This window comes from Panthera tigris, chromosome F2 (assembly GCF_018350195.1).
Source record: "Panthera tigris isolate Pti1 chromosome F2, P.tigris_Pti1_mat1.1, whole genome shotgun sequence".
NCBI classification, from domain to species: Eukaryota; Metazoa; Chordata; class Mammalia; order Carnivora; family Felidae; genus Panthera; species Panthera tigris.
In genome coordinates, this window is record NC_056676.1 from 69,692,027 (window position 1) to 69,719,330 (window position 27,304).

Sequence of the window (27,304 nt, forward strand, 5' to 3'; positions counted from 1 at the left end):
CTTCCTCCCAATGAATTCCAGCTGCAGAAGAGCAAAGCTTGGCCAAGGGGCATGGCTGCAGGACTTTGGAGAAAACCCCCGCCGAGCATCAAATATAATAATGTCAAATAACCCTTAGTTCGTTACTAGATAATAGACTACAAACGTCTGCAAACATAAAAACAAAAAATAAGCTTTTTTCATTCCTTGGGGAGGACCCAAAAAAAGACTTGGCCTTTGAAGGTCACGCTGGGCCCTCTGTCGTGCTCTGCCTGCCTTGTGGGTCTCAGAATGTTCTTTGAGAATCATTCTTAAGAGGTGAGAGAGGCCTGGCAAATCCAGCATGGACCAGTATCTAGCGTGTGCTTCTCCTCTGTGACTTGGACTGAGCAAACACCGCTTGTCATTGTGTGGCATCCTTGTGTCCCCCCGGAGGCTCTCCCAGTGGGAAGCGCCGTGTGTGGGGCACGTTTTGTGTGTGTGAGTGCGTTCATTCTTCTGCACCCCCTCCCCCCGCCCCCGAGACTGTTCACCAGCACCTCAGAAGGGGGCTGTATTTGGAGGTAGGACCTCTGATGGTTTCTTTCTTCTTTTTTTTTTTTAAGTTTATTTATTTTGAGAGAGAGACAGAGAGAGCAAGCAGGGGAGGGGCGGAGAGAGAGGGGGAGAGATGGAATCCTGAGCGCGGAGCCCTGTGCGGGGCTCAGACTCACCAGCCAGGAGCTGAGCTGAAACCAAGAGTCAGACACGCCCCTGCAGGTAGGGCCTTTAAAGGGGAGATTAGGTTAAGTGGGGCTGTTAGGGGTGGGCCCCAATCCAACCTGACTGGGAAATCTGGACACACAGGGAAACATTGGGGAGGGGACACAAGACCGTGTGAGGACACAGCGTGGAGGGGGCTGTGTGCAACCACAGAGAAGCACTCTTCAGGAGGGACCAAATCTGCCAGCACCTTGACCTTGGACTTCCAGCCCCCAGAACTATGAAGGATTACCTTTCTGTTATTAAAGCCATGGAGTCTGTGGCTTTTGTTACGGCATCCCTAGCAGACTGATACAGGGAGCGCCTGGGGCGGGGCCATCAACGAAGCCCTGAGGGCTTTATAGGGCAACTAGTAAGCTTCATGCCAAGCGGGACAAATAAAACCAAATAAAGCCTCGTGTTAGTTCCAGTCAAACTTCAAAATTGCCGAAAACATGTTGATCTTGAGAGCTTCCTAGCGTTTGGAATTGTGCACCAGAGTCCATTATCATTCTGTCTTCCAGATGGCAATCTAACCTCAAAGAAACTTGGTAACTTGCCCACGGCACCCAGTTAGTTTGGGCAAGGGCTGGATCCGACCTCAGGACTCCATCCTGGGCTGCCGAGTGATGAATTTACACACTGCGTTGCACCGTGTCTTCACGGAGATCGCCTGGGACGGTGTCCTCGGAGACCTCCGGGGTTGTGGACACACCAGCCAACAATTACAGTGCGTTAAAATGGAATATGAGAAGCATGTCTGGGCCCCGTGCTCAAGGGGCGGGGAGCCCTGGCTGTGGCGCCAGCACTCAGCTGCTCTGGGGGCGAGCCCGAGTGCTTGTCCCCCAGGAAGGACGGTGCTGAGCCAGGCTGGCGGGGCCGGGGCGGTAGCCGTGGCCTCGAGCGGGCCGCCCCTCCCCGTCCAGCACCATCAAAGGCTGTCTCTTGGCTGGCAGGGTGGGAGCAGCAGGCCACCGGGTTTGCTCTGGACAGAGCCCGGTCTGTCTTTCCAGACGGTGCAGGGACAGGCAGGGAGCTGTGGCAGGGCAGAGGACTGCACCTCTTCCCTGGCAGAGGAAAGACACGGCCCTCACTTTGGTTTTTTTCGTCAAGTCTGACAGATTTCTGCTCAAGCCGAAAACAGGGTACGCTTTGAACCTGAGCTAGAACTTGACTTTTTGCAGAAGCTCCTTCTTGTTATTCAGTTGGCTTTTTAAAAGAATAGCCGTTTCATAGGCCACATTCTCATGATAGAAGTGTTGGTACCATCATCACGAACATTATTATTTTTTATTCCTCTCTATAAAAGTTAACTAGTATTACTGGCCTGGCTCGCGTGGTGTTTTAGCGCGTTTCAAAGAGCTTTTTCAACCACTTGTTACTTTGATCTTTGCTATTACTATCTCTGTTTTGCAAATATGCAAGCTCAGGTTCAGAGATGGCAAGTAACTTGCCCGAGGTTGCACAGCTTATGGAGTAGCGAAATCCACACTCTGCTTGTTCCCAGGCACTGAGAATAGCACACAATGACAATTTATCACACGGACTCCTCTTCAGGGTCAGGTTTTAAATGTACCTTCTGCAGGACAGGGGGGCATAGGCTCCTTTTTTTTTAGGTGAAGGGACCCAAACTCAGGAGCGATGACTCTCAGGGGCCACACAGCTCATTCCTTCCCAGCACCCCTGCCCCGTCCCAAGGGAGAGTGCTTTGGACACGTCGTTCAGCCACGGGGAGCCTCATCGACAAATATGCTGTCATATTTTGACGATGGGGGAATGTTGGGAGGGGCGCCCATGACGGAGGCCTGGGGTGTCTGCCTCTCCCTTCCCTGCCCCTCCCTCCCCTGCCCCTCCCTCCGCTCTGCCTGATGTCTCCACTGCTTCTCCCCAGGGATACCCCACCGCTCCCTTTCCAGAGCCCAAGGCTAGGGGATGACAGCTCCCGGACATAGCAAGCCACACTCTCTTTTTCTTCCCCTTTCACCACCTTGTCCACAGATGGTCCTCTTCTTTTGAGTGTGCGTATAGCTCACCGATTCGGACAAGAAAGCTGCCTCCTGCTGAATGCCGGCTGTGCTCGGAAATGAGCTAACTTTCACAACAACCGGTCAGAGGCAGGTGCTGTTTAGTATCTCCATTTAAAACAAATTTTTTTTTTTTAGTTTTATTTATTTATTTGGAGAGAGAGGGAGAGAGAGGGAGAGAGAGAGCAAACATGCACACACAAGTGGGGGGAGGGGCAGAGAGAGAGGGAGAGAGACAGAGAATCTCGAGCAGGCTGTGCACCATCAGCACAGAGCCCGATGCGGGGCTTGAACTCACAAACCATGATGAGATCATGCGCTGAACCAAAATCAGGAGTCACACGCTTAACAGACTGAGCTACCCTGGCGCCCCAGTATCCCCATTTTATAGCTAAGGAAGTGGAGACATAGAGAGGTCAGTGCATTTGTCCGAGGGCACGCGGCTTTTACATGGCAGTGCTGGGATTCAAACGCAGGCAGTCTGGCTTCATTTTGCCCCTGCTCTGGTATGCAGTTACGCCAGTGGTTACCTTCTTCCAAGGGTAGCAGCATACGTTGTGCGGCTAATGCCACCGTGATCCCCAGAGCGGCAAGGCAGGCGATGTCGTGGGCAGGAAGGGGAAAATGAGGTGTGGGCTGTACTTCTCGCTGTTGCTTTTTTTTTTTTCTTTAAAAAATTTTTAATGTTTATTTTTAAGAGACAGAGTGCGAGCAGGGGAGGGGCAGAGAGAGGGAGACCCAGAATCCGAAGCAGGCTCCAGGCTCTGAGCTGTCAGCACAGCGCCCGAAGTGGGGCTCGACCCCACGAACCGTGAAATCATGACCTGAGCCGAAGTCGGACGCTCAGCCAACTGAGCTGCCCAGACGTCCCTGTAATTCATCCGTTTAAATAAATAGAATTATTTAGCGCCTGTGGTACCCACTGTAACAAGCTTTATGCTTTCTGTTTTATTTGATCTTCCCCTGGGGGAAGACAGAGCAGGTTTACAGATCTGTTTTCCAGATGAGGAATGTGCCAGAGGCCACATGGGGGAGAGCCAGGATTTGACCCCGGGATTTCGGATTCCAGGTCCAAAGTTCAAGTGTATCTTGACCCCTGTGATCTGGAATTGGGGCTGTGTGCCTTCCATGGCTCAGTGACTCCAGGGCTGTGCCTGTGTGCTGCCGTGTCGAGGAGCAGAATGGGAACCATGATCATGCGGCCACGGGCATGGGGACCGTTGTGCCAGGCCCATTTCTGGGCACGTTAGGCGTGTTAACTCATGGAGTCCTCAGAACTTGCTATGAGGCGGATGCTGTTGCATCAGGGACATTGAGGGCTCAGGAGGTTGTCTGTGTTCACAGAGCTTGTAACTGGTAGCACTAAGGCTGAAACCTGCCGGTTGACCTGGGTCCTCACATCTTGCCATTGCCTGACACTGCCCCTCAAGGCTAAGTGTCCAGTCGTGGGGAGGGCGGATGCCTCTGTGGCTCTAAGGGAAGAAGGGCAGGGGAGCTGGGGGACGTATCCCGAGTGTTGAGCGCGTTTTGCATCCATCTATCCTCATGGCTTCCTATCCATGTTTTCATCTTAATCCTGAACTTCCTGAGCGTTTATTGAGCAACTAACTAGTGTCTTCCAAGTGTTGCTAATCCTGGAGACATAGAAGGTAAAAGCTCCATTGTCTGCACCCAGAGTTGCTCTGCTCATGACAAACTCCTTAAGGAAAGGAGGCAAGGAGCCGACATCTGCTCTATGCCGGGCCCTGCTTTAGACCGTTGCAGGCGTCCTGTTAAGCTTTCGGTGTCTGAAATTCTCGGAGGCCTAGAACAAGCCCGGTGGGCAATGCCAGGAGCAGATTAGGGCTGAGGTGGCCAGCCCCTCGGGAGCCTTCTCCGCCAGACTCTCACCCCTTTCCCGCTGCCCCCAAACCAACATACAGGAGAGGCCCCTACAGAATTCTTGTTCGGGTCCACTCAGTTCCTGGGAGCAGGGAGTTGGCCTTAGGGAACCCTCCCTAGCGCTTGCTCTCTTGCTGTATGCATACTGGCTCTGGTCTGCCACAGTTTAGCAAGCTGTTCTTAGAAGATCTCTCCTGCCTACCGCTATTTTGTCATCTGCAGCAAAACCCGGATAACAGAATTCCTGGAAATATCCCTGGTTTCTTTCCGCTTACCAGTTCCCCTTGTTTGCCAGAAGGGATTAACTCAGACAGTCAAGGTATCAATTCTGCGTATCTGGCTCAGCCCCTGAAATTATTAAGTGTTGTTGTTGTTGTTGTTGTTGTTGTTATCATTATAGTATTTTCCAAGATGGAGGAGAATTGAGTCCTTATGCAGAGGGGAAAACGGGGGAAAGTGAACCCCCGAGAGAGGGGCTGTTTGGTCCCAGGTCACCCAGCCTACGGCAGGAGCCAGGATCAGGCCTTGGTGGCTCTCACTTCCTCTCACCTCCTGGAGGTCTGTAGATAGGAGACACCCTTCCTGGAAAGACAACAGCTTTGGGGTGTTGCTGATAAGGCTAGATGGGTGTGCCTGGCAGGCCTAGAATAAAAGGATTACCAGGAGGGGCTGGGAATCAACCTTCCTTGAGGTGGGCCTGCAGATAAAGATGCTTTTGAAGTTCAGTTGGTGGCAGATAGGATCTTCGTGGCCGAGCCTGTCACCCACGAGCCTTCTGGATGGATGCACCCTGATAGGGAAATGAGCAAGCTGAAGATAGGAAAAGAGAACACTTATCGCTGGAGGCCTCTGCGGGGCTTGCTTTGAGTACTTCCTTCCTGCCCACCCCTTCTGGAGTCTGTCTCCACTTTGCAGATGCAATAACTGAGGCATAGCTAATCCTTTTCTGTTTTTTTGTTTTTTGTTTAAATCCTGATAGGGATACCTTGTTTCAGCTTCCTAGGACACTTCAAAATGCAGTACACGGCTCACTATGCGACTGTTTAATTGAGCATATACTACAGGCCAGGCACGGTGCTGTATCCGGGAAGCACAGAAATAAGCAGGATGCTCTCTTCCCTTGGGGAGCTTTTGGTCTCCAGGCAGGGGACATCTGGAGGAAAGGTCAGGTAATCACAGTAGCAAGTCTGAGTTTCTGCTGGGGGCACAGGTTGCCATAAGCACACACAGCTTTCCATGCTGTGGGCTTGGACAGGAAGGAAGGAGTTAGGGGAAGGAGGAAGGAAGGAAGGAAGGAAAGGAGGGAGGGAGGGAGGGAGGGAGGAAGGAAGGAAGGAAGGAAGGAAGGAAGGAAGGAAGGAGTGAGTTAGCCTGGGGAAGAGACGACCGGCAGGAGTGCTCTGCATTGGAGGAGGAAGGGGAGAGGGAAGTGGAGACCAGGTCCTTGGAAAGACCATGTGGCTTTGTGCTGAGGACAGTGGAGAGTTGTGGAGACGCGAGAGTGAGGCTAGCATTTCAGAAAGCTTGCCCTTGCTGCATTACAGACACAAGATATGGAAAATGGCAGAGAGGTGACAGGGGCCTGACCTGGGAGAGGGGTCCCAGTCGAAAGAGAAGCTCCTGAGCGAGCTTGGGGGTTTATGGGAGGGAAAGAATCCACCATGCTGCCAGTGTCTGAAGGCCCCTGCGTGGATTTGGTGCCTCGCACCAGGAAATTTGGTGCCAGGAAATGGGGTGCGTGTGTGTGTGTGTGTGTGTGTGTGTGTGCACATGCTCAGGTGAAGCAGAAATGATCTGGCGGCCCTGGGGCTAGGGTCAGGATGAGTCTGGACTGGAGCCACCATTGCAGGGGTGGGTAAACAGCTAAGGGTGGGTGAGACCTGCACCCAGGGCAGCCTCACCAGCAAGTCGAGGTCCTCCTTCTGGGCAGCTGTCCCGAAGTCTCCCAAGATGGAAGACCACAGCCCCATCTACGCCACCGTGGTGGAGCCGTGTGCCCCTGACTCCCATCACACAGTTCTCGTGTCAGAACCACTTAACAGCATGGATTGTTCTGCAAAACTAAAAAGCGAAGGATGTTCCTGCGTGCTTCACCCCCTTAGGATTCAGCTTCCAGTCCTTGTCGGACGAGTGGTGGTGATCTGTGGGGGCTCTCAGGACCCTCGCCTGGGTCTGAGTCCTGGCTTCAACAGTGGCTAACATTATATAGCCTCTTCTTTTGGTCTGTGAAATGGGTACAATCGGAGCACGTCCGTATGTTACAGGTTTGTTGTGAGACCAGGAGACGAGGGCAGTGGAGCCCTGGGCAGTGTCTCCCACACTCAGGAGGTAGTTGCCCCACACGTTGTCCTCATGTGCTCTGCTTTACGGTTCGATGGGCTTTTGACACGTATTGCTTCATCACCTGGAAACCAGCACCTTGGGATGGGTGTAATCCACACCCCCGATTTTTTTAGTTCAGCTTCAGCGTTAAAGATCATCTAGTTATGGGGCGCCTGGGTGGCTCAGTTGGTTAAGCATCCGATTCTTGATTTCTGCTCAGGTCACGATCCCGTGGTTTGTGGGTTCGAGCCCCACATCGGGCTCCGCGTTGATGGCGCAGAGCCTGCTTGGGATTCTCTCTCTCCTCCTCTCTCTGCTCCACTCCCACTAGCATAAGTGCTGTCTCTCGCTCTCTCTCAGAATAAATGGATAAACTTTAAAAAAAGAAAAGGACCATCTAGTTTTGCTGTGACCATATTTTGTAGGCAAGAGGGCTGAGGGACTCAGAGGGGCTAGGACCTGGGTCTCCTAAATTCCAGGCTTGGACTTTTTTTCTAATGGGGGGGTCTTCTCCACTTTAATGTCCCTCTTTAATGGAGGAGCAGACTGAGATCTACAGTTGTGTGATTGATGTCAGATCCCCACTGAGGTGGTCTGGGAAAGGGGGGTGTTTGGGAGAGGGTGTACCTGGGAGGTCTGACCTGGCCCGCGGTTCCTCTCTTTCCCCTACGAAATGGGGGTCTCATCTGGCCCAGGAGTCGCTTCCTCCTGGAGGTATCTACTGTGTGTGTTTCGAGTTCTAGGGTCTGCCTCCTCCTCCAGGGAGGCTTCCTGCCCCTGCCCCGGGCTGACTCCAGTGCCCTCCTCTGCTGTCTGGGTCCTGACCTCCCCTCTGTCGCTACCAGGCTTTGCTAACTGCCTGCTTTCCCCGTAGTGAGAGCTTCTCTCCAGGTCCAGACCCAGTAAGCCTTGGTAGATGTCTGGTGGGTACTACCTGTGTCACAGCTGCTACTGGAAGGCCTCCAAGGACTGTTCCTTTCACCCTTTCCTGCGCTCTCTGACGAAAACCATGGCAGAGCATTTCCCAGCAGTACGAGCCCAGAGGGACAGATACGTTTCCTTAGATAATTTTCATTTTGCCACTCAGAAGGCGGCCCTGTTTTCGAGCAGCGTTTGCAATATTAACACTAACTTTATATACTTCTCCCTTGAGTTCCTGGTTCATTTAGCAGATATTCACTCAACAGACATATACGTATCTGCTCTGTGCCAGGCACCGGCTTTGGCACTTGGGAGACATCAGGGACTGCTCTGTTTGGGGAGGAAGCTGATGAGGCAAGAAGTCCGCATTAGGCTGGACGCAGAGGCCAGCGGGGTCTTTGGTCTGGGCGCCCGGGGGTCCATCCTGGTGGTTCGCCCCACTTCTCTGACTCTTACTTTGCATCTATGTCGACTGGGCAGCTGCAGTCTCCTTCCGGTTCTGGGATTATTTCTTCTTCCCGTGACTCTTGTGAACAGCTGGGTGGCCAGTGGGGGATGGCCGTGTCCCCACCCACCAAGGCTGCCGCCAGAGGAGGGAGGAGGGAACCCAGCCAGAGTGCTCACAGGCAGACTGTGTGAGGAGCAGCGTGGGGGCAGGCAGGACTGGCAGACGGGGGCAGGGGGGGACGGAAAGGTGCTCCATGGAGGCTGTGCTAGGGCAGGCCCGACGGCAGCAGCTTCTGTGAGCAGCCTCTTCCTCCCAGACCCGGGTGCTTTCTGCCCCGCGGTGGGCCTGCTCCTCCCATCAGAAACAGGAGGCCAGCAGTTAATCCATGCAGAAATATTTACTGGTTGTGCCTTTCATGCACTGGCCCTGTTCTCAGCTCCTGGGAGACAGCAGTGGGCAGCCCAAGGCTCTGATGAGGCCGGCAGCTGATGGCGGAGGTCCTCGGGAGGCTGCCCGATGTTAATGCAGAGTCAGGGCTGGAAAACCAGCCAAAGAGAATTAAGTAATAAAGAGACTAATTGCAGTTCCAGCTGTAGGAGGTTTTGCAGGGGGGGTGCTGAGAGGGTCACTTACTTGGTTTGTGTTCCATTAAATTTCATTACTAAGAGGCCTGTTAAATTCTGGTGGATCAATATAACTGGTGTTTTCCTAACCGAGGGACGAAGGATACTAATAACATCACAGCAGGCAAACTTTAGCAGGGGTTTTACTTCCGGTGTTACCGCCCCGTGACGCAGGACTTCCTTAGCCTTTGGAGGCACTCATGAGTCCAAAAAGCTGCAGGAAGAGGCAGGGCGCGTATCTTCACTCCCATTACACGGCTGAGGCAACTGAGGCACCCGCAGGCCACACCAGTTGCTTGGGGTCACACATCTGGTACGTGGTAGAGCTGTAGGTGGGCCTCAGGTTCTGGGACTGTAACCTCCTCTCCTTCCTTTCTGAGCAAGGACGGATCTGTCCTCCCGCGGAGGTCTTTTCCGCTACGCCTTTGCGAAACCGGGTGTAGATGGGGGCAGAGAGGTGGCGGGGCTGGGTCTTGTTCCCCATCCGGGCAGCCAGGGAGAGCCTCTGGAGCAGTGAAAAGCTTTCTGTGGGGGTGCGGATGTCCTGTAACCTGCACTGGCTGATACGGGAGCCCCTAGCCACAGGTGGCTGCTGAGTGCTCTAAATACAGCTGTAGCATCTGAGAAACAGCAATTAAAAAAAAAAAAGTTATTTATTCATTTTGAGAGAGAGAGAGAGAGAGAGAGAAAGGACGTATATGCAAGAGCAGGGGAGGGGCAGCGAGAGAAAGGGAGAGAATCCCAAGCAGGTTCCAGGCTGTCAGCACATCTCACAGCCGTGAGATCATGTCCCGAGCTGAAATCAAGAGTCGGTCGCTCAACTGACTGAGCCACCCAGGTGCCCCAGAGAAACAACAGTTTTAATGTGGATTCATTTTCATTTGTTTAAATTTAAGCTGATGGCTCGCGTCCACCTCATTGGGCAGAACTTCAGGTCTGAGGTTCTGGGGGCAGCTGACTTCTTTGGCTCTCTAAAGAGTTTCCAGGTTCTCAGCTTGACGCTCCTCATTAATAAGGGCTGGCTGGCAATTCTGAGCCTTTCCAGATGGAGCTCAGGGTAGTCCCTGCTTGGACTGTGGTTCAGCTAAGATGTGAGAACCAGGTTCAGGCCATAGAGGGGCGTGGGAAGGGCTTTGTGCAAGCCACACGTCTATCGGGTTCGACCTTGCGTCTTGTAGCTTCATAGCAAGGAGTGTCTGTCGGTGGGGACATCAGAGCGTCTCCCTCCCTTTCCTGCAGGCCCCCCACACCCAGCAGGGGACCCCCATAGACTGCTGACACCAGCTCGGGGAGACTGATTGGAGGCTGGTCACCTGATAGCTCCTCCGGTAATGAGTGTTTGTTTCTGGAGCCTCCTGGGATGTCGCCCCAGGATGATGGTAGGTTGTGTGCTCTGTACAGGAATGACTCTCCACCCACTGTGGCGAAGGGAGAGGTCAGGAGGAGGGCAGGGTTTCTCTTTGGATGGCAACTGGACTGGGGGCCTCTTGTGGAAGATCAGGAACGAACTGGGCAGTGGATCCAGAGGAAGGGGGATTAACTCCTGGGGGCTTGGAGAAGGGGTAGAGGGAGAAGAGGACTCTAGGATCAGTCCTGTGAAGGCTGGGGCTTTGTCTCTTTGTCACCCTGTCCCCCAGGCCCCACCGTGGGGCACAACGTAGGCTCGCAACACAGTGTTAGTGGGAGGGAAGGTGAGTGACAGGTGCTAACACTGTGGCCACCCTGAGAAGGGCTGTGTTCTGGACAGAACCACGGGTCTGCACGTGCCCCTGCCTAAGCCCTAACGCAAGGCTCAGCCCCGCTGGGTCTAGAGCGTGCTCCATGGCGCTGCAGAGAATGAGGCCGCTTCAGGGAAGGCTCACGCTGTGTTTTTGCAGCCTACTTTGAGACCTCTCTTAAAGGAAGGACAGCTTACCTGGTCAGTCTTTCTGCCACAAAGATGGAAAGGAAAAGTATGCCAAGTACTTTAAGACTCCTTTTAATCTCAGGGTCATCCATCTAGATAAGGAGATGAGCTCCCTCGCGGGGTTCTGTAACTTGCCCAAGGTCACACAGCAGGACACTGAAAAATATTTGGGCGTACACAGGCCTCGCTTATGGACTGGAAAAGTCTGTCTGGTCAGCTTACCACAACTAACATTTACTGATGCCTGTGGTATGCTTGGGTGCTTCCTTGGGAGGGCACTTTGGGGTTTGAAGGGATACTACGGGATCCTGTGAACTTAGAGTGCCAGCTCCTGCTCCTTGATGGCCTTTTTCGTTCGCGCTTGTGCCCGGCTGACGATCACGGGCAGCAGAGTGGAGCCTAGGCAATGTTTGTGGAAGGACTGCCGGGCTGATGGGACAAATGCACCGTATAGGGTTTTCCAGGCAGCTGCGAGGGAGAAGTTTTGGATCTGTCAGAGCTGTGTGGACACACCTACCGCACCCAGCAGTGCACGTGACCCCTTTGCAGTGACACCCACCTGCCTGGCCTCTTAGGGAACAGGATCTGTGCTCAACTGTCCCTTCTAACAGGTACGGGTCTGGGAACCTCTGTTGTCCAGATGCCCTGCACCTGGGTGCCTCTTGAGCGTGAGCTCTGGGTCAGCGGTGGGGTGGGGTGGGGGTAGGGGTGGAGGTGGACCCGGACCCTTTTCAGAAGTACCATTAGGAAGAAGCCAAGGTAATACTGATGTGAATGCGGCGGCTAAGAGTTCCTGGGATGAGGGCCAGGCTGGCACGTGCACCAGGTTCTCTGGTTTTACAGACATGCGGTGCCCAGGCTCTGTGTTAGGGGCTCTGTGAGTCCCTGTCAGCTGAAGATCCTGGGAGGTCACAGCTGACCTGGACACCGGCTTAGGTGGAAGCTGGCCAGTGGAGCATATCTGAGAGGTTGTGATTAAGGGGTAGTGGGTTGAATTGTGTACCCCAGAAAGGTGTACTAATCCTCAGTACCTGTGAATGTCACCTTCTTTGGGAATAGGGTCTGTGCAGATGTCAACGAGTTAAGTTGAAGTCGTTTTGGAGTAGCATGAGCTCTGAATCCAGTGGCTGGTGTTTTTGTGAGAGCATATGGGTATGGAAAGGGACAGAGGCCATGCGGAGACGGGGACAGAGATAGACCCCTGCATCTGCCAGATCTCCCAACAGCCAGAAGCCTGGAGAGAGGCAAGCAAGGATTCTTTCTAGAGCCTTCCAAGAGAGCAGGGGTCTGTTGACACCTCCTTTTGGACTTCCAGCCTCCAGAACTGTGTGACAATAGCTTTCTGCTGTCTAAGCCACCTGGTTTGTGGTCATTTGTGCGTATGGCAGCTCTAGGAGACTAACACAGAAGAAAATCCCATCCTTTCCCGAGGTGAGGGCTTTCCTGACTCCATGTAGAGCCTGGGATTGTGAGTCCATAAATGCATTTTGGTATTCATCTCTGTTGATAGGATTTGACATTCTCTCCCTCATTTGTTCATTATTCTTGGCATTTACAATGTCTCAGGATCTGTCTTTAACTCTGCTGAAATCTGTTCGTCCCTGTCCCAGTCATCCAAGACTGCAACCCATAGTGTGCCCCAACCAGGGAGTAACCCCACCCTCTGGCTATCCCATCTCCTTTCTTCTTGGGTGGGGAGCATCTCTGACCTACCTAAAACCTACCCAATCCATCTCAGACCCTCTCCTTCCGGGATACCCTTGGGGGCCCCTCCTGGGCTCCTCACCCCTGCCCCAAATTCCATCAGTCTCTTGAATCGGTCACTGACCACCCCGTGGCTCATGTTGTCCTCAGACTGGCATTTGGTCCCACAGAAGTTCCCTGTTGCTTACTATGAGCGCTCTGCAGACAGTTTCTTATTTGCCCCACAGAGAAGCTCCGGGAGGGCTCCCATTACCCCCGCTCTACGGAGAAGCGTCAGAAAGGGGCATCCCTGCGTCACAAAGCTTGTCCGTGGGCAGCTGGCCTTCACACCTAGGTCTGCCCAACCCCATAGCCTGGTTCTCCACTGCTCCCACTCCGTGCCCAGCCTCTGCAGGAGGTGGCCGAGGTCCAACTGCTTAGAGAGATTTTCACAAGTACTTGATCTGTTCAGAATTGCTTGTGAGGGCCTCAGGAATATTAGCGTCAAGGGAGTTCTTGAGAGGGCCGGCTGTGTCTCCAGCCCCTCGCCCTGGGCTGGCATATAGCAGGAGCCCAATAATGTGTTTTGACCAAAGGGAGGAATCAGAGAAGCAGCAGCCCTTGAGCCAGGGCAGAATGGGAGAGCCCGGCCTCCGGAACCTGCCAGGCTCTTAAGACCCAACTCTGCCGTGCGAGATCTGTGCCCCCACTTTCCTCATCTGTAAAATGGGGATAAGGACAGCAGAGACTCCAAAAGCTTACTGTGAGGGTTTCCGGAGTTCCCGTGGGTGATTGTGCATGGAGGTTCTTGGCCGCTCGCCAGTGTGCCGGAAACGTGGCCTCTGGTAATTGAGGTCCAGGGAGCATTTATTGCAGGTCATTTGGGAATGGGGAAGGGAAGAGCAGAGGCCTGGCCTTTGAACAGTCTTGCGGATTGAGTCTTCCAGGCAGAGTGTGGAAGAGGGCCCCATAAGCATCTTCTACCCAGGCCAAGAGCAGCCGGGCCGGTCCCTTCACCGGGGAGATGCCGGGCAGCCTGCCCCCCCGGAGCCCGCAGGTTCTCAGCCGCTCTTGCTGCACCCCGGGGTTGAGGGTTAATGTTCCCCCAGAACGGCTGCCCCTGTGTCTTGGTGCAGTGGCGACACCAACCACAGCTCCTGCCACAGCGGTTGAGAGCCTCTTCTGGGCCTGGCGCGGGGCGCACGGCCTCTCCCCCAGCAGCGTGGAGAAGGTTTTGCCCACTCCGCAGAGGAGGGGTCGTCCTGCACTCTCCACCTGTTCCCTCCAGAAGTGCGGGGCTGCCAACCTCTGGAAACCGTGCACCCCAGGTGGAGGCCCGGCCCCTGCCATCTGCTGCCTCTGTGCCAGGGACATACGAGTCCGCACAGGACGGGCGGAAGACCAGGGTCGGGCAGGGATGGCCCTGGGCTCATCAGTGTCGCTTCCATTGTTGGTCAGGTGCTTTCCAGTGGCCTCCGTGAGCCAGATGGCTCCAGCTGGCCTGCTCTTCTGCTGTGCAGGAGATCCTGGGCTGAGCAGGAGGCAGGGAGTGGGGGAAGCCCTTGCCATTTGCCAGTCACTCAGAGAGCGCCTGTTCCAAGAGGAGCTGTTGAACTGTGGCCTAAATACATTGAGAAAGATTCCCTCCTCTTGCAGTCGTGGGCTTGGGGCTTTGGAGGAGAAATTACTGGCTGCTCTTACCCGAGCTAGATGTGCCACAGCCCTGTGGCACCACAGGGTCAGCTTTATGAAACTGCTGTGCCTGGGCCCCTCCCCGCCAGAGAATCTGATGTAATTGTGCTGGGAGGGACCCACCAGGGGACCCTCCTGGCAGCCAGGCTTGAGCAGCGCTTGGTCATTTGCCTGTGTGCTGTCCCTCCCCACACGTGGCACATGAAGTCCTCGGAGACAAATTAGACAAGGGAAGGAGAGTGACAGAACGAGCCCGCACTTAGCGCCCAGTGTTGCCTGGTTCTGTATGGAGTGCTTGGGGCCTCCCTACTCCCCCCACCCCGAGCCCCTACGAAGAAAGTTCTGCAGTATCCCCACTGGATGGAGGCAGATCTGAGGTCGCAGGGTGCAAGGACAGGTGCGGCCGTACAGGGCTAGTAAGGCTGGTGTCGGGACTGGACTCAGGTCACCTGTGATTCCCAAGTGCTGACCCCCAAGTTGAGCGCCCCTGCCCAGGCCAAGGGGACAGCTGTCTGTCGAGATTGCTGTTCACACCGGAATTCCCACCTGGGTCCTCCCCTATAGGAAATGAAAGTCCCGTACGACCTTGATTGGGCTCCACGTGTAGAAACTGGTCTGAGTTGCCTTTCTGAAAAAGACTCGGTTTGGGAAATTCGGTATTTAAATTATTTTTAGGCCTCTCAGCAGAATTTTGTTTTAGGAGGATGAGCATTTAAATATATGCAGATCCGGGCTTTTCTATTCCTGTTTGAGCACCGTGGGCGTGGCAGAGAGGAGGAAAACTGATCTCATAAAGCTGAGATGACCAGATACTGCCAGAAGCACCACGGGGCCTGCGAGACTGACATCGCTAATATGTGACCCCATGGGCGCCTGCATTTTCCGTTCTCTGATTAGAGGTCATGGTTCTTTCACTTGCTCCTCAGATGCCTCTGGGGTTTGATCGTTTCTCACCTCCTGAATTCTGTTTCTAGTGCGCCAGAGTTCCACCCATTTCTTTCCTATATATTATTGAAGCTTGGCCAGTACGAAATAGTCATCAGCATCAATACTGCTGTCATTTATTGCATGAAGAATGGAAATGGACAAGAAGACAAAATCAGTAACCTGCCCCCCCCTTGCCAATCAGATTGCTTTCAGATGTGTGATATGTCTGTCCATACATTAACTTACAATTTCACGTAGGCATAGGTCTGGGAAATATTTCGTAGTCTGTTTTTTACCTGATGTTGTATCATAGGCATTTTTCCATTTTTTTGAAGTGCATGATCGTTTAAAAAATTTTTTTTAATGTTTATTTTTGAGAGAGAGAGAGGGGACACAAGTGAGGCAGGTGTGGTGGTGGGGCGGGGGGGGGGGGTTGGCAGTGCAGAGAGAGGGAGGGAGACACAGAATCCAAAGCAGGCTCCTGGCTCCGAGCTGTCAGCACAGAGCCTGATGTAGGGCTTGAACTCGTGAAGTGTGAGATCGTGACCTGAGCCGAAGTCATGCACTCCACCGACTGAGCCACCCAGGCACCCCTTGAACGATCCTTTTGAAAGCACTCATCAAGTCGATAAATTATATTCTTCGCCAGTTCTCTGTTGTTGACAAATTAAGGTTCCTAGTGGTTTGCTGTAGAACTTATGAGTGCTTTGAACATCTCTGTGTGTATCTCTCTTCCCTTCTCGGAAAATCCTTTGGACACACTCTCTGCAGAAGGATGATTGAGTCAAAAGGCCCAGTTTTCCGGCTCTCGACCCGTATTGCCAAATTACCTTCAAATAAGGCTTTCCACGTTGCCACCATCAACAGGTGGGTGTGCCAGTCGCCCCACGACCTCGTCAACACCGGCTGTTATTAGCTTAAAGAATTATAACTCAGTAGACAGAAAACGGTCTCTTGTTAAATTTATGCTTTTTTTTTTTTCTTTTTTTTTTTTAATCCTTAACGAGGCCAAATTTTTTTCGTCTGCTTGTTTACCCACTCTCTTTGGAAGTGCTGCTTTTGGCTGTTGTTCCTGCCAATTGCGTTACTCTCCACGCGGAAGCCTTCAAGCCAAGCCGGTGGTGAGGCAGCCTTTACTTGAAACGAGTGAGCTTCGGAGCTGAGCCTTTGTGTGAAATGCTGATTAGCACCCTGGCTCCTGCGTGGAACGGCGGCTGGGGTTGAAGCTCTTCTGTGTGAGATCTGAACTGGGCCCTGTGGTCCTCATGACTTCACACTTCACACTCTTTCCCCCTAGATTTGTGTCGTGGACAAGGCGTGGTGTTTCTTCAGAAAGCTTTGAGATACAACTCTTTCAACTATTTTTGGGCTTCCTAGCTAAAACAAAACAAAAAAAAAAAAAACAAGAAGAAGAAAAAGAAGAAGAAAAGTTCCCGTGTGTGCCTGTTGAATCTCTGTTTGTGGTGCCGTCTGTGTTTCTGGATAGCTTTCTCTCATTTTCTCTCACTGCTTCACCTCCCCACATCCTGTGAGGTCAGGAGGCTCCTCCGGTCCTGTTTATCTCTGACCCTGCTATATCCCTTCGCTCTCCAGCTGGACCCTTCCCCCTCCCCCCCCACGAAGGCCGGGGCTAGTTGGGAGAAGCCGGATGGGTTTCGAGGAGGCTGGCTGCCCCCGCAAGAGTAAAACTTCCGCTCAGCCGACGGGGAATACTTGCACGGGAAGGGAAATTTCAGTTTCACCTCGCAGAATCGTAGGGTGAAAGCAACCTCAGAGGTCACCTCTTCCACCCCCTATCTGGAGCAGGCCTCCCCTCTATGGCATGAATGAAGTCAGCCTCCCCGTTGCTGGCACCCCTCCCGTGCTGGGCAATCCGTATCTTTCTTGTTGAATAAAAGCCATCTCGTGTAGACTTAATGCCCGTAAAACGAGGACGTCCAATGGGGAAGGGTGTGGGGAAAAGCAGCAGGACTTGAGGAAGGGCTTTACTACATAGGTTTTGCTACTAGCACAGGACGCTCCACACGCTGCGCATTCCAATCTGACAGTGTCTTGGGGAAGCTCTCTGGGCCTCATTTTACTCGTCTGTGACTTGGGGACAGTGTGGCTGGCCTTCAGAATTAGTGATCACGCATGGAAAGCCCAGCAGGGCCGGGCACTGAGGAGGCTGGAGTTGAATGGCCGTTGTGCACGATTTCTGCAGGATGGGTCCGTACTTCGATGCCAGGGTTCTCTTCTGTCTGGGCTGATGCTTGGGTTGAGACTTTACCTGTAGTCACTTGAAATCGTTGTCACTTATGAGAAGTCTTGTTCTTCTGTCCTCCCTGCCTGGGGAGAAGTTACATAACAACTTGGACGGGCCTGAGTTGTGGGCACACGGAGACCGTGCCAGAGTCTGGAGAGGACGCGTCAAGAGAGCCTGTGATTTCTCGACATGGAAGTAACTGGTTTCTCTTCCGTAGCCCCTTCCCTCTGTCATTCCTAATGTACATGGATTGGGTCCCCTTGACGGCCTTGAGGGCCTATGTTCCTCAGCCGGTGCTGGGCCAGCTCCAGGGAGGGATCTGGGGGAGGCTGTCCCTGTTATGGGAAGTGGAGGGGCACCTCTGTCTGCCTAGAATTCCATTCTCCACTTGTTTTTCCTTTTGCTCTTTTCACTCGGCTTTGAGAGTGGGGGCTGTGGACCTTTCGGTGCCAAGACGTTGGAGCCCCTTGAGCGGTTGACCTTGGAGCCCACATGCAGCAACTCCAGTCTTTGAACCAACTGCTTGAGATTCAGGGTCTCCAGCTGCACTGTTTCCCGGCCACTGACTTGATGTGTGAGTTTAGACGAGCCCCTGGGTTTCCCGAAGCTTCATTTCTTTCCGTAGGAAAGCAAGAGGATGCTTTCTCAAAGCTCTCAAACTCTTTTGGCAACTGACATCTAGGTGCTTGGGTTAAATCGGGGTATGGTCCCCCTGGTGTCCTCACCCCAGCTCCATCAAGCCCCCTGGAGGGGCCTCACACGAGACTCTTGAAGCCCTCAGGATGGGTGGCGAGCCGTGGGTGGGGGGCGGGTAGCTCTGGACGGCTCCTCAGTAGGCCCGTGACCCGCGATCTGTTAACGCTGCATCCCCTGTCCACTTTCGAGCACCCTGTGTGTCAGTGCTTTGCATAGGCTTGGTTCCTGTCTGCAGGCACCTTGCTCTTTTGATCACAGATAAGGCCTGAGGCTCAGGAAGGTGGGTTCTGCCGAGGCCAGGTTGAGCAGGAAGGAAGTGGCGGGGCCTCACCTCCAGCCCAGGTCGCTGGGCGGCAAAAGCCCTTGTGCTTCAGCTGTGAGCTTTACTGCCTCCCTGTGACTTTCCCCTTCACCTGACACCTGGCTGGTGCTCTGGGTTGTCACCCCTGCCCGCCCCCTCGGATGGCCTCAGCATTTGGCCTCTTAGATGTTCCCAGCTCAGGGACGAGTAGCAATGGGCCAAAAGCACCTGCGCTTTCTGGAATACACTGTGCTGCTTAACAAACCGTCTGTTACATCGCTTGTTTCATAATTTTCCCAAATAAATGTTCTCTCTTCCCATTGTCCTCGTCGCTTGCGTACTTTTGCTCGCACAAACATGAGGCTCCTGCTAACCCCCCTTTCCCTCAGCACTCCTGTCTGTTTCCCTGGCTTCATCTTCAGAAATGAGGACACTCTCAGTGGGTGGGGTGGGTGTCTGAACGAGGATGGTCCCAGGGCCTGTACATTTCTTAGGGGGACTGAGGCCGGGGTCTGGGGTTCTCCGGTGTTGATTCTGCCCCTGAGGCTGCCTGCTCAGAATGGAGGCTCTGGGCACCCCCCAGGTGCCCATCTGCCTGAGGAGCAGAGCAGACTAGGGGTTCGAATCAACCGCCAACAACCTAAGGGATGGATTATTTAAGAAATCTCGCGTCCGTTCTGTCACGTGGTGCCTCTGTTCCTCAACCTCGATGGCTTCCTGTCTCTATAGGATTAAGTCTCCAAACCACAGTACTATTTTCAGGACCCTCCATTGGCTGCTGCCTCCGCTAGTGATGGGAACGTCCTGGCCCGCTTTCATAGTGACGGATGTTATGGCTGGAGACGCTGTCTCTACTTTCCGTCTCTGGGCTGTCACGGAGGCCCCGTGAAGAGGGTGTTTATTTTACTCCATGTCTAATGAGCAGCGTCAGGACTCAGTTCGCTAATGCTGATGTCTCATTTCTCTTATTTCATGTGCCTTCCTCCATTCTGTCACTTCCAAGCTGCTCACCTTCTCCAGGAAGGTCCCCATGGGTGGCTTCCTCAGCATCTTCATCATTAATGCTTCTTGAGAACCGTGACAAACGCTTTACGCTAATTACCTACTTTAACTGACCCCAAATCGTTGTTACCTTCCATTTGTTGTGTAGCTTCCCTGGGTGTGACTTCCTTGTTCAGTAAGGCAAGTCTGTCCATCCATCCGTTTATCCATCTGGTCATCATCTAACCGTTCATCAGACATTTCACCAAGCTCCTTTCCTGCACTGGGTGCCCGGGGGGAAAAGGAGCAAGAAAACGAGTCTCTACGTGAAGGATCTGGGATTCATCCACACATTCCAGCCACCATTACGAACAGGTGTTTGCTGCCTTAGAGCTCTCACTCATTGCTTATAGCCACGAGCCCAGCCTCCAGCATCCTGGCCAATGGGGCGCTCCAAGGAAGCAGCTGCCATCTAGGAATGAACTCTTTGCTTGTCCTGCTCCCGGAGGCTTCATCCTGGTGTCGCCGGGCCTGAGCATCCATCCGAAGAATCTTCTTGATGCAGGTTGGGTTCCCTGGAAAGCAGATGCTGAGCTGTAGATCAGTCAGCCAGATGTTTATTACGGCATGCTTTTGGCATCCACAGCTGCACAGCCGAGGGGGAAGAATTCAAGAGTGGGCAGAGGACGAGGTCAGCCTGTACCAGTCTCCCAGCAAAGGCCTCAGCCAACCCATGGGCGCTCTAGAGCTGGAATGGCCCTTTGGAATGGGCCAGAATTGAGATAACGGGTTGACCAGTCATTGCACATGTGCTCGGTTGGAAGGATGCACAACCTTGAGCAAGGTCATTGTCCTCAGCCAGGGCAGTCTCCAAAGAGGGCTGACAGCTGGAGGTAATCTTCTGCCAGGACTGTCAGCAGCTGCTTTGGTCGATGGCTGTGAGCATAATTGTCTGCTGCGTTCACCATTTCTTCCCCAGTACCTAGCACACAACAGGCACCCACTCTTTTGGGGGATAGAATTGCCTCAGCTTTATGGAAGCCGTGGGATTAATTCATTCAGCGAGTATTTACCGTGTTGGCAAAGGTGTTTGGAGCTATTGCACATCAGGCACCATTGCTGCTCTTATGCAGCTTATAGTCAGGGGGTTTAAGGCACTTTCAACATTGGTGGTTCAACACTGCCTTCCTGGAAGAGGTAATCTTCATGCTGGGGGTGTGACTTCCCGGATGGTGGGCCCTGGGCCAGGGTTAAGCCCAGTGTTTTCTGGGCCCCCCTAAGGAATGTAGACATATTACGATGGAGAATGAATGGGTAAGGGGTGTTTTACTCAGGGAGGGGAATCTCCACCCAGCCCACCTGTCAGCGCACCTGTCCGCCCTGGGAAATTCCCTCGTTTAACTTACATTCACTGACGTTTGGGCTCCCAGTAGCCTGGAACTTCCCCAGGGGTCCCATTGGCCCAGCGACTTGCATCATTTGGGCAGTTGGAGAATGGAGGGATGCCTTTTTTGAGCTGAATGGAAATATGTATTTCTCCTCTGAGTCACCAAAAACTACAGCCCAGGGTGTAAGCGACCACGTAGTCTTTTTTTTTTCCTGTATGTAAATGAGCTGTCATCACAGTTCAGGAAGTACAGACTCTGAGCAGGGAGGAGGCGACGGAATCAGTGAATGTTAGATCTGAAAGAGACCCTAAGGTTGCTCGGCCCAACCCCCTTCCTCTGTGAGAGGCCTGGAGTGGGAGGGAAGGGACCCTTACGGTCACCAGGCAGATTTGGACCTGGACAAAGGGGCCAGCTGTTGGCTGCCCGTAGTTCACTGTTTTTTCCCAGCCCGCTCGCCACCCCACAGGGGGCACAGCCTGGCATGTGGCAGGTTGTTTTTATCTGCACACATCACCTGATGATCCGAGAGGCTTTTACCGAAAGCAATGGCTTTGATGTTCTGGGTGACGAGACCTGAGTGCGCTGGCAGGAAGGGAGGTTTTTGGGGTTGGAGAAATGAAAACTATTTACCTTTGGGGTTGATTTAATAACACCTCTGGGGTCGGGGGGAGGTGGGAGGGTGTTTGTAAGGGAAAGTTGAATATAACTGTGGGTACACACAGGAGAGTCTGAGGTGGAAGGCCAGGAGGTAAGATGCTTCCAGGTTTCAGGGGAAAGCGCCTGGGAAGGCTGACCCTGCAGAAACCTCCCTCCTCCACGCCGTCCTCCGCCACCGCACCCTCGGTTTCCATGGGAGGATTTGCACACCGTTTCTGTGTCGCTTATCAGCCGAATGGTGTGGGGCCGCCTTGGATAGCCGGTCTGGAAGCTGGCCATCTCTGACCCCAGATGCTTTCTCCCCGGGACAGCTGTGGGTCCTCACTCATCCTCCAGGGGCGGACACGTAGGGTCTCAGAGTTTCTGGAGCTAGACTTCTGTGTCCTTGGTGGGGAGCACCTTTCCTCATCATTCCGTGCCTCTGTCTTTTGGGAGACGGTGTGAGTCCCGCCCACCTCCCGGGTCACCGTAGGGACGGCGGCACTGCTCGCGGTTCCCGGCGCGTGTGACAGTTGGACAAGCGTGATAGGGTTATGTTGGGTGGCTTTCCCGTGTTGCCGTAAACAGCACCTCTGGGGATTCAGGACCCCTGGGCCGGCCTCTTTGGCGAGCGAATCTACCCCTGCCTAGTGCAAGGGGTGGTGCTGCTTCTCCCGGGCTTTCAGTCATTGCCATTGCCGTGCCTCAGCCTCTGAAAGCCGGAGGGTGTGCGGGGAGTGACAGCTGTGCCCCAGCTTGTCGTGCCGCACGCCATGGCTCCCTGCTTACACAGCATCCCGGTCGATTTCTTTTGCCTCCTTTGTATTAAAAACACAAAACACGGGGGGCCTCCTGGGTAGCTCCGTCGGTTAAGCGTCCGACTTCAGCTCAGGTGGTGATCTCGTGGTTCATGAGTTCAAGCCCCGCATCGGGCTCTGTGCTGTCAGCTCAGAGCCTTGACCCTGCTTCAAATTCTGTGTCTCCCTCTCTCTCTGCCCCTCCCCTGCTTTCTCCCTCTCTCTCAAAAATAAATAAACATTAAAAAAAAAAACACAACAAAACCTTCTTGATTACACAAGTTATTCACAAGGTGAAACTCAGAAGGGATAAAAAGGTTCCTCACGAAGACCCCTACCCGTCCATGTCCCCGAAACTGTTTCTCTTCCTTGATGGCACGCATGTCCTGGGTTGTTGGGTCTTCTTGTCCGTGCATTGCTGGACTCCTTGCAAAAGAAGATGAATGTGCGTGCCTCTACAAACAAGTGCTGAGCACCTACTGTGTGCAGTGCTGGGCCAGCACTGAGGGGAGCCTGGGGTCTTGGCTCCCTGTAGCTCCCTGCTGCATTGAGACCTCTGCATGGCCAGGCAGGTGGCCTCAGCTGCAGGGGAGGGGCTGGACTTAGTGCTGGCTGCTCTATTTCCCATGGGGCCCACCTCCCTTTTGCCTGTGGAAATCCGGTGGAGGCGGTCTGGGCTCCAATCCCAGCTGCCCCCCCCCCCCCCCCGCCGCTGCAGATGAAACCCCGAGGGAGCTTCCCTCCAGCCTTGGTTTCCTACAGCATGAGCTGAGAATAATGATAGCATTTGCCACAAGGTGTCTTGGGAGGATCAGGTGCAGAAAGTTCTTTTAACACCACCTGGCACATAGTGAACACCAGCCTTGGCTGCCCTGCCCCCTCCAAGGGCACTGCTGCTCTTGTCTCCTCCCCCACCCTCCCCTGCCACCATCAGGCTCAGTGCCTGATGCCTCCCATGCAGGCCGCCAAGCCAGGCCCTGGGGCATAGTAACAGAGGAGGCATCCATTTGTCTTTCTTTTCCTTGGCAGGAGGGGGTGGAGGTGCAAATTGAATTCCAGCTTCAGCCTTTGTAGTTTTCTGCACAATCCGTTGTAACATTTGTACCTGAGGTGCCATGGTTTTTGTGGGAAAGGCTTGTGTTTGGCCATGCGTGCATGGTTGAGGCCAGCCCAGCAGGTCCGTGTCTCCTGTCCTGCTCCTGGGCTGTCTGTCGCCTTTCATCCTGATGTGGCTTTAAACTGGCGGAAAGAATTGCAGGGATGATACAGAGAACCTACCATACAGTCCGATTCAGCAATTGTTAATTCACACTCCACCGGGACCCCTTCTCTCTCTCTCTCTCTCTCTCTCTCTCACACACACACACACACACACACACACACACACACACACACACAGTTTTTGTCTCAACCACCTGAGAGTAAGTTGTAGACATGCCTTTTATCCCTAAATATTCAGTGTGTGTTTGCTAAGATCCAGGACATCCTCTCACGAACCACCAGGTGACAATCAAACAATCGAATGCACGACATTGAGCGGGGCTACACTTGTATCATTCAATCCACAGGCCACACACAGTTTCATCACCTGTCCCGGTAATGGGCTTTGGGACCACGCTTTCCTGATTGCGGATCACCACTGCTCTCAGTGGCCATGTCTCCTCAGCCTCCCTTTATCTTGGAACAGTCCCCTGGCTGTTCTTGACCTTGATGTTTTGGACGAGTCCAGGCCAGTCGCTCTGTAGAACGTCCTTCAGTGTGGGTTGGGGCCTTCATTCCTGAAAGTCCATACTGTACCGCTTGCTTTTCTCCATGCTCTGTAATCCTTGGCGGTCCTGCAGGGCTGGTTTGTAATAAGCAAACTACGGCGTAGGAAGGTCAAGTGAATGGTCCACGGACACCTTCCTGGGAAGTGGCAGAGCTGGGATTCAAATCCAAGACTGTCTGGTCTGTGTGCCCAGCAACACGGATAATGACGGCACATAGACCCTGAGAATAACCAGGTGTTAGTCAAGCACTTGCTCTGAACCAGGCGCCTTACTTAGTTCGTCTCCTGAATGCATCCTTGCCCCAGCCCGCAAAGGTAACTGCTCTTATGAGTCCTGATTAACACGTGGTGATCAGAGGGGTCAAGTAAACTGCCCAGGGTGCACAGCTATTAGCTGGTAGGACTAGCTCGGACCCCAGCAGCCTGTGTCCTGAGTGCACATGTCACCTCTGCGTTCAGCCCTGCTGGACCTCATAGAATTGGGGACAACACTGATAATACCTCTGATGTCCTTCTGGATCACTGCTGGGGCCCCGTGCGGAGCCAGGCTGGAGGCTTTCACCGGCTTGTCTGGCTTTGCTGACTTTCCAGGAGAGTCCTTTCCCCAGGCCTTTTCCAGAGGGAGTAAACACATCCCAAGGCTGGCGCCTGCTCTCAGGGGCTTCTTGGGGACAGCTGTCCTGTCCTCTACTTCTGCAGGTGCCGTAGTCCACCTCGGTGGCATTTTGATGATTTCCAAGTCAGGGATCCCTGTGTAGTCTTTCATTTCACGGCCACCTCTCTCTCCTGCCAAGCAGCCCAGGGCCCCCACCTCCAAGTGGCTGGTCCTGGCTGCCGTCAGCGTACCCAGTTGGCTCCATTGCCCAGGCAGCATATAAGTGGCATTCGAGGCCAAATGACCCGATGATATGCTCCCGATCGTTAGTTATTCAGTGCTGTAGGTTATACCCTGTGCCCTCACCTTCCTGTCGGAGACAGGAAGATGATATGGCCCTGCCTCTGGGTTGTAGAGCAGAGGACCCCTGGGCACAGGACACACTTGCAGTTCCGCTGGCAGAGCCAGGGAGGGCCCTGAGCACAATAGGAGAGGGCCCGTCTCTGTGCCCCAGTCTGCCTCTCACTTCCTCGGGACCTTGGGGTCGTGGGCACTCTGATTCCTTATTCATTTGGACACAGCATTGGGCCCCAGCAGTGATCCCAGGCCACATCAGGGAAGTGTTATCAGCATCCTAAGAAAGCCCAAGGCCCCCTGGTTCAGATGCAGGGTATCTCTGTCACCTGCAGAGCAGGTTAATGTCCCGTCCTTGAGACAGAGTGTCAGGCAGGACGTTCGTTCTGGGAGTAGCAGCCGCCTCACCCAGGCCCCAGCACAAGCGACGTGTCAGACTTCCCTAAGCACCCAGCTCTCTCCTCTGCTGCCATTGATGGATTCCTGAGGAGTAGCCAAGAGACTCCTGTCACCCTGTGCTGGACCGGTCCCCTTTATCCCTGGCTTGTCTCTGTGGGTGGGAAGTGACCACACCGGCCGTCAGGCTCAGTGCCTTGAGGCAGGACTGTGACCGTCCCCACCTTGACCGCCCTGGCCGGCGCACGACTCCCCACCCCCGGCTCTGGCAGCCAGCACCTGGCTGGACTGGCCCCTGGGAGAAACTTGGAAGTTCTGGTTCCTCATTTTCCACGGAACATTGCTCTGTGCGTGTGGTTTAAAACGGTAATTAAAAACATTCATCAATTTGGTTGCCTTGGAAAGAGGTTCTTGTTCCGCAGGAGCTGATGCGTATTACTGCCGCTGTTCTCTCCAGGAGGAAGCAGTGAGCTTGCAAAGCGGTGATTCGGCTGCAGAGTCACGACTGGGTGTCGGGCAGCCTCCGTAGCCCCTCCGACCGTTAGTTTCCAGGTCTGTAAGATGGAGATGGGGCTCATGCTGTGCCCTGCCGTCCTGGGGTCATGGTGAGTGCTCGGGGTGGTCCTGTGGGGATATGCCTCGGCAAGGTGCCCTGTACCGATGGTGCTTGTAAATGACGCCGTTAGCTTGATCCAGTACGGTTCTCTCCTGCCTTCCTGTCCGTAGAGCACCTCTCGTGCGTACCGCCGTTTACTGCTGGAGGCACAGCCGGAGGATGGCTGAGTGTTAACCCACTGCACGGATTCCCAGGGCTTCGCTTGTTCCCTTGGCCCCAAGGACCGAGCCCCTACACCAAGTCATCGTGCTGAGACAGGAGGAGGGGAGGCCTTTTCCTCCTTACTGGGAGGAGACTACGAAGTTAAGACCCGAGCATTTGCTTAAATGGCGTTCATAATAGTGGGCATTTCTGAGTATTCACAACAGGTCCGGCCCCATGCTAAGCTCTGCAGAGGCTCTCACTTGACACTAACAAACCTTTAAGGGGCACCTGGGTGGCCCAGTCGGTGAAGCGTCCAACTTCAGCTCAGGTCGTGATCTCACACTCCGTGAGTTCGAGCCCCGCGTCGGGCTCTGTGCTGACAGCTCAGAGCCTGCAGCCTGCTTCCTCTCCCTCTCTGTTCCTCCCCTGCTTGCATTCGGTGTCTCTCTGTCTCTCAAAAATGAATAAACGTTAAGATGAGAAACTGAGGCTCAGAGGGTAACTTGCTCCAGCCCCTAAGAAGGCTCTGGTAGACCTGGGATGCCAATCCAGGTGGTCTAACAACCAGGGAGCTGGGCTCTTGCCCTCTCCAGGGAATAAGGTGAATGCATTTTGACAGTAAGGCACAAAAGTGCCTTAAAAATAGGGAGGCGCCAGTAGCTGGAGCGTAGATGTGCCCAGGAGGGCTTCCTTATGAGCGGGTTGCCAGTCAAGGGACTTCCCTGAGTGCTGGGGGTTGAGCCCCTTTTGGTGGGTGCTGGGTGCTGGGGCTGGACGGACGGGCGAGCCCAGCACCTGGTGGGAGGAGACAGGCACTCCTGGGCTTGCAGAACTGCTGTGGGTCCGTCTGCGATACTAACACGTCCAGGGGAGGAGTGTGACAACCAGGGGGCCTCAGAGAAGCAACCTGTGACCAAATTTTTCCTGGAGGAGAGAGAAGGAGTGGACAGTGGGGAATCCAAGCCACCTGGCCTCTGCTGTGGCTGTGGGGTGAGCGTGTTTCTCCAGCTGTTCCCCCACTTGAGGGTAAATGCACAATTTGTCAGTCTTATTCTGAGCCTGTGTTCACTAGCTCCATCTTCTTGGTGATTTGGCGGCCAGGGTGCCAAGGGTCTTTGGGGTACAAGAGGGAGGTCTGGAACGGGGAGAATCACTCCGTTGTAAATGTGATTTGGCTCTGCTTCAGGTGCCTTAGGAGGGCCCTCCAGAGCTGGTAAGACCAGCAGCGGCCCCCTCGCCC

General features: G+C 53.9%; 1 long non-coding RNA gene across 5 annotated transcripts in view; it reads left to right on the forward strand.

Annotated features, from left to right (window-relative positions):
• LOC102951043 overlaps window positions 1-27,304 on the forward strand; it is a 274,243-nt gene that overhangs the window by 120,106 nt on the left and 126,833 nt on the right. Inside the window, exon 1 of one of the 5 annotated variants that reach the window (XR_006213226.1) lies at window positions 11,573-11,604. The exons of the other annotated variants lie outside the window; for them this stretch is intronic. This is a non-coding gene — a long non-coding RNA (uncharacterized LOC102951043). Of the gene's footprint in view, window positions 1-11,572; window positions 11,605-27,304 lie in introns of those variants that run through there. 5 annotated transcript variants of the gene reach the window in all.